The sequence below is a fragment of the Equus caballus genome, chromosome 12 (assembly GCF_041296265.1).
Source record: "Equus caballus isolate H_3958 breed thoroughbred chromosome 12, TB-T2T, whole genome shotgun sequence".
Lineage (NCBI taxonomy): Eukaryota > Metazoa > Chordata > Mammalia > Perissodactyla > Equidae > Equus > Equus caballus.
The window spans coordinates 11,312,124-11,328,347 of NC_091695.1; the positions used below are offsets into that span (position 1 = coordinate 11,312,124).

General features: G+C 38.2%; 1 protein-coding gene across 12 annotated transcripts in view; it reads left to right on the forward strand.

Annotated features, from left to right (window-relative positions):
• Nucleotides 1-16,224, forward strand: part of ATG13 (autophagy related 13) — a 42,174-nt gene that overhangs the window by 934 nt on the left and 25,016 nt on the right. For 3 of the 12 annotated variants that reach the window (XM_070228450.1, XM_005598029.4, XM_070228446.1), the window contains exons 2-3: nucleotides 258-373; nucleotides 11,143-11,190. The gene's annotated coding sequence lies outside the window, so the exon portion shown is untranslated. The remainder of the gene's footprint in view (nucleotides 1-257; nucleotides 374-11,142; nucleotides 11,191-16,224) is intronic. The other 9 variants (XM_005598030.4, XM_070228448.1, XM_070228451.1 and 6 more) reach the window with 3 other exon arrangements.

Below are 16,224 nucleotides of genomic sequence, written 5' to 3' on the forward strand. Positions count from 1 at the left end.
TCAGCCACAGTCGGGCCCCCTGAGCTTTCTTGGGGGAGGTCGGGTTGGTTGTAGGCCCCATTGGCCCTTGATTGTTCCTAGTCTTTACAAAGGTCCCCAGAGCTTTCGTGTCTATTTTCTTAGCTCTTTGGGTTAAGCCGTAAGGCTTTTGGGAGGTAATTTGGGGGGCCATAACTCCGGGGTTGGGTAACAATACGAGTGAGGTAGGTTTTCATTCAATCAAGATTTGTTGAGTGCCAAATATGTACTCCGCGTAGGTGAGGGTGACTGTTGACTAGTGACAAAAGGGACACAAGGTTCACGACTCTCTTCTTACTGGCAGTGGAACGACCCGTGGGAACCTGCGATCCATTCTCATTCAATAAATCTCTCGGTAAGTGGCTAAGCTCCTTCTTGGGTTCATCGCTAAGTCAGCTCAGTTTTCGCTTTCCCAGTCAGTTAGTTCCCAGTTTGCCTGGTCAGTTCGGCCTAGCATTTTCACTTTTAGCATGTTTTTCTCTTCTGGCCATCCCACAGCCAGAGAGAAAGACAGAGAAAGAGGTCAGACTCAAAAAATTAACTTCCAGGTTTTTGTGTATTGTTTTATGAGTGTTAGGCCTTTTCACGTGTGGATATGTGGCTCCAACTAGATAAGTTTTTTTGTTTTTGGCTCCATTTTTCAGCTCAGCAGAAATCATAAATGCTTGTGGAATGGAATCTTGAGTTAGTATTTTTATTACACAGCGTATGATGAGTAAGTGCTGAAGCAAGTGTCATATATACTGATCTGTATAGTAAGATGCCTGTAGTTAATTCCTGCATTATTTGAAAATTGTACCCCTTTGGGTATAAAGTTAAGAAGGCTATGGCAACTTTCGAGATTTACATTTCGTAAAAACTGCAGACCACTGGATTTTCCATTACTGTACTTACACCTAAACGGTTCTTATTGTATATTTATATTTTTTTCCCTCAAGAGTAGATAGTAAAATTGAAGCAGAACTACAGATTTTCAGCTACTAAACACTCCAAATTAAATTGTTTTATTTGAGGATTAAGAATCAGCTGGAGACAGTTGAGTCCTACCATATTTTTTAAACACTTTTTACTTTATTATAGGAAAGATGAATAATTACATTCATAACACTGTGGTTGAAGTGCTGCTTAGATTATGAAGAATGAAGAGTGCAACTAAAACATTTCTCACTGTTATGACCCATTATTATTCAACTTGTTTTTTTATTTTTATTTTTTAATGGAAGAAAAGTACGTATATAGATTCACTGATTACGAAATGCAGGCTATTCAGATAATGTTTGAGCTACCATATTGCTTAAGACTTTTTTGGCTCATGTGACCTGAGAGTCTTATAATATGTACACTTTACTAAAAGTTTATTCTTGAACAAAGCTTGCCTAAACTTTGTGTGTGGATGATTTGGAAATCACTTCCAGCTTGGAGTATTGAGCTCAGTAAGATGAATATCCATAAGGCACCATTTTTACATGCATGGATTTAATAGAGGAAATGGTGCACGGGATTGTGTTGTTCCTTGCTTCCTCTAGTCAAAGTGCTGAGACCAATAAAAACTGCAAGAAGTCCCTGATAGGATAAAGGCAGTGTAGCCAGAAAGAATGCAAAGGAGGCTATCTAGTCCTTTCTGTCCAGGGGAATCAAGGAACTTTTCTTAAAGTTTGGGTTTTAGATCTTAAAAAGATTTTAAATCCTTAAAGAGATTTTAAGCTCATTTTAAATAGTTGATTTTAACTGTAGAGTAAACGTGGGCCAGTTTATTAGGAAAATTCTCTAAATTCCAGTCTCGGTGGCACAGGAAATTTGTCTTATCCCAGTGGTATCCCGCATATGGCCTTGGTTACAAAAGAAGGGATAAGATTGTGAATCCCACTTAGAAGAATAACTCAATTAACACGCACAGTTGACTGTTGGTCAATAGTATCTTCCTAGTAAAAATAAAAGTAAATAAAGAGTTTATAGAAGTAATAACTTAGTGTTGTTATTTTGGAAAATGCTGCTTTCATTTTTGACTTTTGATTCATACAGATGTGAAAGAAATACAGAGTTAAAAGTCATTTTGTATTATTTGCAGTCTTAAAGTTTATTTTTTTTCCTCCACTTCTTTCCATATTGCCCACAGCTACTAGGTCAGTAGGAGAAAGATAATGTTGAGAAATTCTTGTTGAGATGTAGATGTCCTATTTAAAATATAAGCTTAAGGGTGTTTTTACTAAACCCTTAAGGTATTTCTGTTGGAATTTTCAAGAAATCGGATGTTGGCCTTATTTATTCTTTGGACTGGTTTTTAAATTGTTCCTAGTTAATTAAGCAGGGCTTTTGTCTTTATTCTAACCTCCTATTTTCTTTTGATTTATTTTACTTTCTTGTTTCTTAAGTAGAGAACTTGTCTTTTTTAATTATTAAAGCATTTAAGGCTGTACGTTTTCCTCTGAATTCTCCTTTTGCTGTGTCTTATTTGTTTTGATGTAAAATAGTCTTCATTTTGTTAATTTCTGGAGAGTTTGTAACTTTGGTTTTTATTTCAATGTTTATTACAAAAAGCTTCTTAATATATACATGGTTAACTTTTTATTGTATGTTTCTAGTTTACTGGATTGTGGGCAGTAACATCTTGGACATTTTTTCTTACCGTCAAGACCGTGATCAATTTATAGTGTCCCTTGACCCTAAGGAGAATGTGAAAGATAGAGGTAGATAAATAAGAGCTTTATTGAGGATCTCCTATGTGGCAAGTACCCTTTACAGAAACTGTCTCATTTAATCCTCACCCCAACACTGTGAGGTAGGTATAATTTTTGCCATTTTATAAGAAAGGATCTGAGGTACAGAAAGATTGAGTGACTTGCGTCATATACTTCTACATATATATTAGGCTTGGTTATATTATTCAGATCCTCTATATTTTTGCTTATATCAAATTGAGCTGTGAAAGAGGTATGTTGAATCTTCAGATAAATTTTGATCTTATGAAGCTCTCCTAGTATCTCTAGGAATTTTTGCTTCATTGCTATATGGCTTATGTATAAAGGTTTATGGCTATTATATTTTCAGAGATTATTTTATCATTATTCAGTGTCTCTTTTAATCCCATTTCATCACTTTTGGCCTGGAATTCTGTTATAAATATTGCCACATCTGCTTTCTTTTTCTTTCTTTCCTCTTCCTCTTTTTTTTTTTTTAAACTGAGTATACCTCTGCTTATTTCTTTATTTTCAAACTTTCTTAGTAACTCTTTTAGGTAGGAAGACTATTTCAATTGTCTGGTCAACAGAAAAATTTCAGCTTTTCTGTTCTGTTTCTCATTGTCTACAAAGAATTTTCTAAATCGAAAAAAGGATCTCTATAATTTAACAATAACTCTGATGCCTAGAAAGTGGAGAAATTACTCTTTTATCCTATTTGCACTTCAACTTGTACTTAACTATTTTTTTCTTGTTAACTGTTCCTGATTTTCCATATTGGGGTTTTAAGCCTGAATCCAAAACATTAAACAATTCTATGTTAAAAATTGGAGAACATAGAAATTATTTTTTTAGTAATTGATGCTAACTTTTCTGAGTTTTAAGGGCTAGAGATATCATCTGAAGTCATTTTTATATAATCTCTTGCCAAATTATTCAGTTGTTTCTTTGAAATTATTTGCCCTTTGTTTCCTTTTTTGAGTGTGTTGCCTTAATTCGGTGTTATCACCAACTCCCTTCTGGATTACTGAAATAGCTGCTCTCTGGTCTGTTTCTAGTCCCTTTGCTTCATCTCCCCCTCTCTATATTCAGATTAATGTCCCTAAATCTTTACCTACAGAATAATCTGCATTGACTCTCTGCTAAGCTACTACTAGAGTCTCTTTTGCTCACTTTCTTGACTCCCTAGTAATCTGGCCAGACCATACTTATCCATTTTATTTTTCTTTACCCCTTCATACGAAAATTCTCAGCTATGCGTTTCCTAATTTTGCTTCCCCCCTATTCTTTCTCCTCTCCCTCTGGGACTCCAATTACACATATGTTAGGCCTTTCCGTGTGTCCTCAATGTCTCAGGTAACCTCATGTCTCATTTTCTACCTCTTGCTACAGTGTGATTAAATACTTGAGGGGCTAGCACAGTGGCATAGTGGTTAAGTTTGCACACTCTGCTTTGGCGGCCTGGGGTTCATGGGTTCGGATCCCAGGCATGGGCCTACATACTGATAGTCAATCCATGCTGTGGTGGTGTCCCACATACAAAATAGAGGAAGATTGGCACACATGTTAGCTCAGGGCCAATCTTCTTCACCAAAAAAACTCCAAAAAACTTTAAATAATGCCCATTCACTCTCAAAAGTATCCCAAAAACATATGGTCACTCTGTGTTTCTTAGACACTTTTCTCTATTTTCCATCTTTTTGCCTCTCTGTACTTCCTTCTGGATATTTTCTTTTGGCCTATATTACCTTTCACTATTTCTATCTTCTGCCAATCTAATCTGTTGTTAGACTCAACCATTGAGTTCTTAATTTAGTGTGTTTTTGGTTTTTAGTTCTAGAATTTCTATTTGGTTCATCTTATAGTTTCTAGTTCTCTGTCAAAACTCTCAATTTTGTGTTTTATTTAATTGAATATATTAAGCATAGTAATTTTAAAATCTGTGTCTGATAACTCTATTAATATGTTTCAAATGTCTGCTGTATCTGTTGGATTTTGGTCATGTGGGTTTGTCTCCATGAATCCCTAGTTTATTTTAATACATAGTAGATATTATATATGAAACATTGTGGAGATATTTTGTGGGCCAGGATGACATCGTTTTCTTCCAGGGATAAATTATGTGAGTTTCTGACAGAGGCTAAGGGCAGGCATTATCCCACATTGTTGAAGCTAAGTGATGCTTAAAATTTTTCATAATAAAAACTTTTTAAAAGTTAGCTTGAAGTTATATAAATTACAACTACGTTTATTGTTTTCTGAGAGAAAGAAAATATATCCACTGTTTTTTTAAATTAAAAAATGTTTTGAAAGAATACAGCAATAGCATATTTATTGGGGTTATATACTATGGATTGAAAGAGAAAGGATCAATAGAGAGGGACTGTGAAAAGCAAAGAAATACTTAGAGAAAATGGAAAAGAAACAAGACTTATCCATAATGTCTGTCATCTCTGTCCCTTTTGTCCTCATTTTATATCCTAATCTTAAAATTCAACCCATTACCAAATGTAAAATGGTATGGCTGCTTTGGAAAACAGTTTGGCACTTCTTCAAAAAGTTAAATGTTGAGTTACCCTATGACCCAGCAATTCCACTTGTAGATATAAACCCAGGAAAATTGAGAACATGTTAACACAAAAACTTACAGGTGAATGTTCTTAGCAGTATTCATTCATAATAGCCAAAAAGTGGCGATAACTCAAATGTCCATCAGCTTATGAATCAGTAAACCAAATGTAGTACAGTCATACAATGGAATATTATTCAGCCATAAAAAGGAGTGAACTACTGATACATTCCACAACCTAGATTGAACCTTGAATATTATGCTAAGTGAAAGAAGCAAGTCACAGAAAGGCCACATATATGATTTCCTTTATGTGAAATGTACAGAGTAAGCGAGTCCACAGAGACAAAGCACATTAATGGTTGCCAGCGACTGGGAGGAAGGGGAAATGGGGAGCGACTGATAACGGATGTGGGATTTCTTCTTAGAGTGACAAAAATGTAGTGATGGTTACACATCCTTGTGAATATACTAAAAATAATCAAATTGTACAGTTTAAAATGGTGAATTTTAGGGTCTGTGAATTATATCTCAGTTTTTTGGAAAAACTGTATAAAGTGATTTAAAAAACGATTCATCCCACTGCTATCCTCAGCGTCCTCGATCAGCCCTCTCCAGCTGAAAAGCTCCAGGTCTGTGTCCCCTTCTTCCAAGTTGCTCTCCGTCCCCAGCACTGCGCACTTTGTAGTTTCCAAACCTTCCTTTCCTTGCTACCTTATACTCAGGTGTTTACAGCCCTGCTGCTTTCTTGCCCACACTGGCTCCTGATCGTTTGGGCCTTAGCGTTCCGTAGCGGCTGTAAGTTCTCTTTTACATGTTTAACAAGTTCACAAATCAGCATATTTCCTCTTGGCTTGCCCACTCTCCCGTCTCAGATGTGTCGTCTCTCATATTGTGTTCTTTTGAGTTCCTGGTGTTTTATGTCCATGTGTAGTCTGTAAATTTTTAAGTTATGAATTCATCTAGCTGAAAGTTGGGAGGAAGGGTTGTGAGCGTGGCCTGGCTGCAGGCTGTTGACAATATCTAAGGCTGTGAAAGCTTCTCCCGAGACTCTCTCAGGCTTGCTTCTGCCTGTTTCTAGGGGTTTCAGTGGTTCTGGACCAGTTCTTAGGTTAATTTCTGGGCTTTTTGTTTCCTTACCATGCGAGTAGGTGGTATAATTTTGGATCTCAATCTACGTACTTTACTGACTTATGCTTTCGAAGTTTTGAGAGTGAGTTTCCTGCCTCCCAACCTTGGTATGATAGATAGCAAACCTCTTTATTGCTTCTCTAGGATTCTTCTGGCCTCTGATCAAGGAGCACTTGGCTCTGGGGTTTTCTGCAGGGGACTGGGTTTCTACCTGCCCGTAAGGTGGAGGTCCTATCCCATGCCCCCAGTCTTGTTCGCATGTGTTTATTACAAGAAACGGACCTTGTTCCCCATAGGCCTCAGCTTCCTTACATCTATTTCTTTGACTTACCTTTTGTATGGAACCTGGGATTTCACAATCTTTCTAATTCAGCTGTGTGTCAAAACCTTTTTATTGTCATATTTTACTGCATTTTTAGGTGCTTGTAGTGAGAAGGGGTACTGACAACATCAGTTCAGTCCACCTTGTTGTTGAACGTCCCCCTCAGAGATTTTAAACTCGTGTTTATCATGGCACAGTGCGTCGACCTCTGCCTGCTTCCCTCTAAGGCAAGGCTGTCCTGTGCTGGGATCTTGGAAGTTCAGCTAGAGCAGTCGTTCAGATGTTTGGGAGACTGCATTTGAAAGAAGTCTACAAGGAGATAGATCTAATTCTAGAAAACTTTTATGCTAGCTGAAAATTAAGTTCTCCACCCTGTTAGAGACCATTTGATGAAAATAGATTTTGTTTGTTAAACTTTTTTTTTAAAAATATCAGATCTGCAGAAAAATTGTAAGAATATTACAGTGAACTCTTATATAGTCTTCACCTAGATTCACACATTATTCACTCTTTGCCACATTGCTTTCCTTCTCTTCTATATATATCATACACTGTGTAATATAATAATACATGATTTCTTACCTTTTTCCTTTTTTTTTTTTCTGGACCCGTGAGAAAAGTTACTTGTATCTCTTAAGAACAAGACCATTGACCGAAGGATAACTGTATCAAATTCAGGAAATTTAACATTGGTGCACTACTGTTACCTAGTTTACAGTCAGCGTTCAAATGTTGCCAGTTGTTTCAATACTGTCCTTTATAGCAACTTTTTTTTTTTTTTTTAAGTCCAGGATCAAGCATTGCATTTAGTTGTCATACCTCTTTAATTGCCTTTATTCTAAAAGAGTTCTTCAGCCATTTTTTTGTCTTTCATACGGTTGATGTTTTTGTAGAGTACAAGCCCATTATTTTGTAAAATGTCCTTTCTTTCAATTTAAGCTCATCTGATTGCTTCCTCATGGTTATATTTGAGTTATACAGTTTTAGCAGGAAAGCTATGTTAAGTAATATGTCCTTCTCACTACATCACATCTACAGGGATCAATTTTTCAATTGTTGGTACGTTTCTTTGATAACTTTGTTAAGATTGTGTCCACTGGACTTCTCTTTGTAATTATAAGTAATCTAAATACCCCGTTTGCCAACAAACTTTCACCCAGTGGTTTTATTATCCACCTGCGATTCACTTGAATAATTTATTCCTAGATTGGTTGCAAAATGGTGATTTTTAAAATTCTGTTATTCCTTATACATTTGCTAATTGGTAATCTACTGTGAAGAAGTACTTAACCTTCGTCCTCCCATTTATCGTACAGCTGCCTTTGAAACCACTGTTGGGGAAAATGTGAAAATCCTGGATATAGAAAAAATGTCTAAGGCAAGAAAAGATTGTCTTTGCTCTTCCACTGTTAGCTGGAGAAACAAATGTAAAATTATCAGTTTTACTTTCAGTGCTCCCCAGACCTCCATATTGCATGATAAACATGAGCTTAAAAGCACTTGTGGGTACGAAGTCTTATTTAAAATTCTTATTGATCTTGAAAATAACGTTTGTGCTGAGCATTTGTCAGCAAGTTTTATTTTTAATTCAGGCAAAATATCCTATCATCTCTAGTAGTTTTGAAGTTACTATTTTATAGAGTTTGTGTGAATAGAAAAAGGCAGTACTCAAATATGAAGGCAATATTATTAATATGCCAGGAGCTATTACTCAGAACAACTGAATTTGGTTAATAATGTTCATCCTTAAAATAAAGCAAGGGGGCCAGCCTGGTGGTGAAGCAGTTCAGTTCACACACTCTGCTTTGGCGGCTCGGCGTTGGCCGTTTTAGATCCCAGGTGTGGACCTATGCACCACTTATCAAGCCATGCTGTGGCAGGGGTCCCACATATAAAATAGAGGAAGATGGGCACAGGCTTAGCTCAGAGCCAATCTTCCTCAGCAAAAAGAGGAGGACTGGCAGTGGATGTTAGCTCAGGGCTAATCTTCCTCAAATAAATAAATAAATAAATAAAGCAAGGAAATGTTAACTGTTCAATATAAGATTAGTTTCATGTATAAATTTGCTTTTCAAAAACCTAAGGTTATCGAGAGAATTAGAAGACAAGCTGTAGACTGGAAGAAAATATTTGCAGAAGACGTTTGATGAAAGACTGTTATCCAAAAATATATAAAGAACTCTTAAAACTCAACAATAAGGTGGGGCTGGCCCCGTGGCTGAGTGGTTAAGTTCGCGCGCTCCGCTTCAGGCGGCCCAGTGTTTCGTTGGTTCGAATCCTGGGCGCGGACATGGCACTGCTCATCAGGCCACACTGAGGCAGCGTCCCACATGCCACAACTAGAAGGCTCCACAACGAAGAATATACAACTATGTACCGGGGGGCTTTGGGGAGAAAAAGGAAAAATAAAATCTTTAAAAAAAAAAAAACTCGACAATAAGAAAGCAAACAACTCCATTAAAAAGTGGACCAAAGACATTAACAGACACCTCATCAAAGATATAGAGATAGCAAAGAAACATATGAAAAGACAGCGTCATATGTCATCAGTGTAATGCAAATTAAAATAGTAAGATACCTCTACACACCTATTAGCATGGCCAGAATAGCAAGACACAGACAACCAAATGCTCGCAAGGAAGTGGAGCAACAGGAACTCTCATTCATTGCTGGTGGGAATGCAAAATGGTGTAGCCACTTTGGAAAACAGTTTGATGGTTTCTTACAAAACTAAACATTCTCTCACCGTAGGATCCAGCAGTTGAGCTCCTTGGTATTTACCCAGAGGAGTTGAAAACTTGTTCCTAGCAGGAGAGCGGAGGTTTCTCTGGAGAAATTCAGTGTCCTCAGAGGGAAAAACCTCTATATACTGACACTTGAGGTTTCTTTCAAAGATTTTATTTTTTCTATTTCTCCCCAAAGTCCCCTGGTACACAGTTGTATATTTTAGTTTTGGGTGCTTCTAGTTGTGGCATGTGGGATGCCGCCTCAGCGTGGCTTGATGAGCGGTGCCATGTCTGCACCCAGGATCCGAACCGGTGAAACCCTGGGCCGCTGAAGTGGAGCATGCGAACTTTACCACTCAGCCACGGGGCCGGCCCTTTGAGGTTTCCTTCAAACGAGCAAAGGTGGCGGGGGTGGGCAGCTTGTTCCTGACGACCCTCTGTAAGGCCCACAGTTGACCAGCCTCACTCGTATACCCTGAGTTTCTGCCTTTTTGGTGCCTCATGCTCCAGTGTGAGTGAGGCAGCCAAGGATCGCCAGTCACTTGAGGAAAGCCTCCAATATGGTTGCCAGTGTTTTTCAAGCCAAGTGAAGAAGGGGGCTGCAGAGGTGGGAGTGGGAGTGTCTCACATAGACTTTGATAACCGAAGTCCAGCACGTCTTTGATTCAGTGTTTCCCAAGTGTTAATGTCCAGTCTTCCAACATCAGGGAGGAAGGGCAGTTGTGGCCTGACTTGGGTCATGGAGGGGGTGTAGGGCTCAGAGTGGGGTCTGACTGCTTCTTTTGTGGACTTTCAAGTAATCCTCCTGTTTTTGGCCTAATCTGCCACCCTACTTTAGGAGACATCTGGTGCCTCCAATTCCTTAGCCTTTCTTAGATTCTTTGGTTCAGATGAGCTTGCTTTGCTCAGGATTCCCCCACTGCTGGCTTGGAGACCAGCTCTGCTCTGCTCAGTCAGCTATGTATTCCTTCAAATTCCTTTCCATCTTCCAGAACTTTGATACTGTTGTCTCCATGCCTGTTTTTGTCTATGTGTGTGCTCGCACACGTGCGCGATTTTTAAACTCCCTCCCCTTTTTTGTCCTTTTAATGATGTTTTAGGAGCGAGCAGAGATAAACGTAAACATTGAAACCTTTATGCTTAAGTCTTTTTTCCCCAGTATTTTATTGGCATCTTTCATTTGTTATTTCCTCTTCTGGGTTTATTTATAATTTTTATATTTCTGTGCTTTTAATTGGGGATTGGGAAGATAGGATAAATGTTTTTTATCTGCCTATTTAAGCAGAACTCATATATTTTTCCATTTAAAATTAGCATTTCAATATGAACATAAGTAAAAGGTCTAGAGAACCTGCCTGTCCAGTTAAGCGTACTTTTCCCTTAGTTGATTACATCATTTGCACTGAGCTTTGTTGTAGCATCTCCCGTCTAGTATTTGGATGTTAGTGATTATCTACATCCATTACATAACAACGGGAGAATTTCTTTAATATGGCTTTTTGTCGTTGTTGTTGTGTTAAAATACAAATAATATAAAATTTCCTATCTTACCCATTTTTAAGTGTACAGTTTAGTGGTATTAAATACCTTCACATTGTTGTGCAACCATCACCACCGTGTGTCCCCACAACTCTTTTCATTTTGTAAAACTGAAACTGTGTGTATTAAATTATAACTCCCCATTCTCTCCTCCCCCAGCGCCTGGCAGCCGCCATTCTACTTTCTGTCTCTATGATCTTGACTACTGTAAGTACTCATATAAGTGGATCACACAGTGTTTGTCTTTTTGTGACTCGCTTATTTCACTCAGCGTCATGTCCTCAAGGTTCATCCACGTGTCAGAGTTTCCCTCATTTTTGTGGCTAATATTCCATTGTGTGCATATACCACATTTTACTTATCCATTATATTTTCAGATAATTGTTTAAAACATTTTAGTAGGGTACAAAGCTGTACGTGTTCTAAACACTTTAGGAACCTCAAAAGGTTATCTGTTGTTGTGAATTTCTGTTAATGAAAATGATGTGCAGAGAATGTTGCTAAATTCAAATTGCTGTTCAAGGTCCAGTAAATAGTTTTTGTTATTTGTTAAAAGTCTTAAGTCTTGAAGAAAGACCTTAATTAAATGGGGTTATTTTTCAGACAAGAAAAACTACAAATGGCGAGTCTGGGGAAAATAGGTGTTGATGAAGCTTGAAGAGACAGAAATATTTGTGGGAGTGTTATGATGTATAAGTATATTTTTGACCTAATTAAGTCATTTTAGAAAAGGTGACACTTGATAAATTTAATCAAATATACGTGAGTGGGAACCACACAGATTTTTTTGTAAATATCTGAAATTATACATAGTAATTAGGTTATGTCCCTAGGGCAAAAAATGTAATAAGGAAGGTAGTAAGTAGCTCTGATGAATTTACATACTCAGCATCTTAGCAGGAAGGGGACAAGAAATGTGAAAGCTTGCAGAAGAGGTTGCAACATAATTGAGCGACTAGAATGCTGAGAGGGAAGATGACGTTGGCTTGCACTAAGTGGTAACCTAAAAGCCCTACTTTGGCTTAGCGCTCCAGCAGCCATGTACTTACTGCCTTAAAACCTGTGTCCCGTCAGGGGGTCTCCACCCTTAACGTAGACGGTCATTTTGGCAATTATAACCTGTTGGTGACAATAACTAACATGAGCAGTGGTCTGCAAAGTCCAAAGGGAAGAAAGTCGTATACGTACATTGTCAGGTGAGAATGCTGTCTAGACTCTTGGTAGCAGAATTCCAACTTGCTTGCCCCTCAGATAGAGAAGGATCTATGAAGCTCACAGTGGGATGATACCAGTTAACCATCTTATATGGTTTTAGTTTCCCAAAATGGTCTCCTTTTAGGAAGGGCAAGCTGTTGTTCACTTTGCTTCTCTATCTACTTGGCAGTTGTATTTCTCAATTAATGAATTGGATTTATGGTATGCAAACTGTTTCTTGTAACTGAAGTTGTCACCAAAACCTTTACTGAACTAATAAAGTTAGTTTTGTGAGCATATACATCCAAGGACTAGACCCTGGTCCAGGATCACCGTTTATTTTCTAGTTTCAGTGACCAAGGTTCTTACTGAAAGTGCCAGCCGGCCTTTGATTACCCTTTTAAAATCATTTACCTATTTTCCCTGCTGACTTTGCATGGAGGATCCTGAAGATCAGACTGAGGAGTTTGCCAGAAGTTCTGGAGCATAGGAGCAATATGATGGCATAATGCTTTACTGAGACTAGTCTTTCAGTGGTTTTCCTGAGGTTTACAGTATAATCTTCTAAGAAGGTGTTGGGGAGGAAAACTTTTCCTGTGCCCTGTTAGGTTCAGTGTCTGGAGGCCTGCAAATTAAACTGACGAAAGACAGGTTAGCAAGAGAAAAAGCAGTTTATTAACACCTGCAAAGTATATGCCACAGGAGTGCTCAGAGATTAAGAACTCAAAAGAGGTGGTTAAAATTTGGGACTTACATGCTTAACGGTAGGAGAAAAGAGTGGGGAGAAAAGGCTTTTATGGGAAGAACAAATAAATTTCTTTAGGAAAGACAAATGGATCTTAGGAGAACAAATGGAAGATAAAGTTTGTGATAATATTTCTTTATGTAGCTGCAAATGGCTTTTTCATCTTTGTGACCATCAAACTCCCCCAGAGAGGGGATTTATTGTAGGTATGCTCTTGGTCTCTCTCCTGGGAATGGAAGCCGACCTGAATTGGGAATTTATGGCAGTTCTCATTTCTCAGAAGTTTCTGCTTTTAGTCAGATAAGGGAAGCTCCAAGAAGGTTTCTTTCTACATCTGTTGAATCTCAGATGTCTTTATCTTAAAATAATCTTTATGCCAAAATGGCATATGTTGTGATGGCATACCATGATCACTTTCAAAGGTGAAGTAACCAACCAAGTGAGGCTATTTCAGATAAGAAATGAGACCTGGATTAAGGTGGTATCTATGAAAATGATAATGCAGCAAATATAAAGGATTTTGGATAAGCAGGAGTTTGAAGGATGTAGTAACTGTCTACTATAGTAAAGGGCAGAAACAAGGAAAGAATTCAATTGTAGATCTCTTTTTTAGTGTTTGTACCAAATTTCTCTTTATATTGCTTGGAATACTCAGAGAAGGAATTTTGCAAAGAGCAAAGCACAGGGTAAACCTTACATTACGTTTATATTGTAAAGGATAAATTAACTGCTTGACAGACTAACCCTAAGGGAACAGTAAGCTCTCATGCCTGAGAGAGAACTTGTTCCCCAGTGGAGACCTCACCCTTTTTGGCTCAGTAACTAACTCTAGTTACGTAATCCTTTTAGTGCTTCCAGCGGTACAAAAGTCACAGGAGTCGTTGTGCCATGATGTTTGCATTGGTAGATGCTCTGGCCGCTGTGAAACAAGGGCGCACTGTTCTTATCTCAGATCTGGTGCCCTGCTGCTTCAGGACCTTGAGTTGTTTAACCCTTTGAAGGGCTCTTTATTTTTACTTTAACATTTTTAAGTGTTCTTTTTAACCAAATTAGGAATGTCTGAAGGTTGGTATGCGTTTTAAATGTTGTCAAATATGTAAACGATAGGCCCCAAAAGGTAAGTCCTTTATAATTTGGATCCCTTTAGGTTTTAACCTGTTCTTGATCACAGCGGACTCTCCTGTGGCATCCTATTCCGGTAATTATTTCTTCTCAGAGGTGTTTTATTTCTCCTTCATTGGTTTCATCCCCTCCCTATAAATTAGCTCAGATATCCCTATCCTCCGGGAAAATCCTTTTAACAGAACAGCTTGAACTCTTCCTGTCTTACTTTCTCAGAAGTAGCTGAATCCATTCCTCACGCTAAGAAACCATCCTCTCAAAGGTTATTGGCGACGTACTGCCAAGTCTGGTGGCTCTTCTCTCACCTCTTGAGAATGAAAGAAACCAGCGTATGTCACCCCAAAATATGCCTCTTTGACATAAAAATTATTTTGAGCCGAAAGCAATTTAGAAGGAGCAAACGCAGAAGAACCTCTCTCTACCCTCCCTTTTTCTGCCTTGAGGCAGGATATAAAATCTCTTTTTACTGGAGACAGACTTATCAGCCCAGAGAAGGCACCAGAGGAATCTGCAAACAGGCCTTACTCCATTGGTTTCCTCCGGTGGATTTTCCTCCCCACAGTTTGCTGCCCTTGGATGCCTACAGCTGCTTTCCATTGTCTCATTTCTGTACAAATATATTGTTTTGGGGCCAGCCCCGTGGTGCAGCGGTTAAGTTCGCACATTCCGCTTCTCGGCGGCCTGGGGTTCGCCAGTTCGGATCCCGGGTGCAGACATGGCACTGCTTGGCAAGCCATGCTGTGGCGGGTGTCCCACATGTAAAGTAGAGGAAGATGGGCACAGATGTTAGCCCAGGGCCAGTCTTCCTCAGCAAAAAGAGGAGCATTGGCGGCAGATGTTAGCTCAGGGCTAATCTTCCTCGGAAAAAACCCCAAATGTATTGTTTTTGTTGAGGAAGCAGCCCATGAAAGCCACAGTTCTAAGCCACCACTTTGAGTTATTTTTTGTTGAGCTTTTGCTCGCCTGTGTGATGTGCACTGCACACGTTAGTTCACTGTTTTTCTCTTTTTCATCTGTCTTTTTGTTAAAGAGGCCCAGCTGAAAACCTAAGACGAGGAGAAGTAAGGTTTTGCCTCCTCCACAAGAACTTTCTATTGTTTGACCATCTTTTCAATTTTGAAACTTCTTTTCACCTTGATTTCAAATGAAAATTGCTCAGAAATCATTTTGCCTACTTCTCTGATTAGTTATTGTATTTTTCCTTAGGGATTTTTTATTTAGATATTTTATATATTTTTTTAAGAAAAAAATTTCATAAAGATTTATTTATATCTTTTATTTAGATATTTTCCCAGGGTTTTTGTTATTTTCTTTTTTCTATTACCTCCCTTGGTGATTTCATTTACTGCCATATTTTAACTATCCCTTCTTTTTTGAGATCATCCACTTCTATCTCCAATTTTTACTTCAATCTTGACCTTTTCTAATAGTTCCAAACTTGGCATTTTCAGACAGATCTTCTGGTATCTCTGACTCAACCTATTAAGTAAACTGATTGGCTAAAAAATAATGAACCTCAATCCTGAACTTATACCACATATAAAAATTAATTTGTGATGGGTCGTGAATCTAAACATAAAAGGTAAACACCAATGTTTCTAGGAAAAAATGTAACAGTATTTTCATGACTTTGAGACCAGCAAAAAAAAAATTTAACAGAACACAAAGAAGTGCTAACCACAAAGAAAAGGTTGATAAATTGGACTTAGTAAAATTCAGAACCTCTGGTCATCAAAAGACTCTGTAAAAGGATACTACTCAGCAATAAAAAGAAGTGAACTATTGACATAGAACACAACGTGAATCTCAGAATAACTGTGCTGTGTGAAAGAAGCCAGAGTACATCCTGTATGTGTGATTTAATTTATATAAACTGCTAGAAAATGCAGATAGGGATCCATAGTGATGGAAATCCTGTCGGAGGTTGCTTAGGGATGGGGATTGAGGAGGAACTGGAGGGAGATTACAGAGGACCGTGCGGAAGCTTTTGGAGAGTAATGAGTGTGTTCACTGTCTTGTGGTGATAGTTTTACAGTTATAAACATACGTCAAAGCTTATCAAATTTTACACGTCCAATATATTGTTCATTGTCAGCTAAACTTCGGTAAGGCTGTTTTTAATGTGGAAATAAACGAAGACTGCCCAAATGAGAACAGGTGAAGACCATTTATTCGGAGCT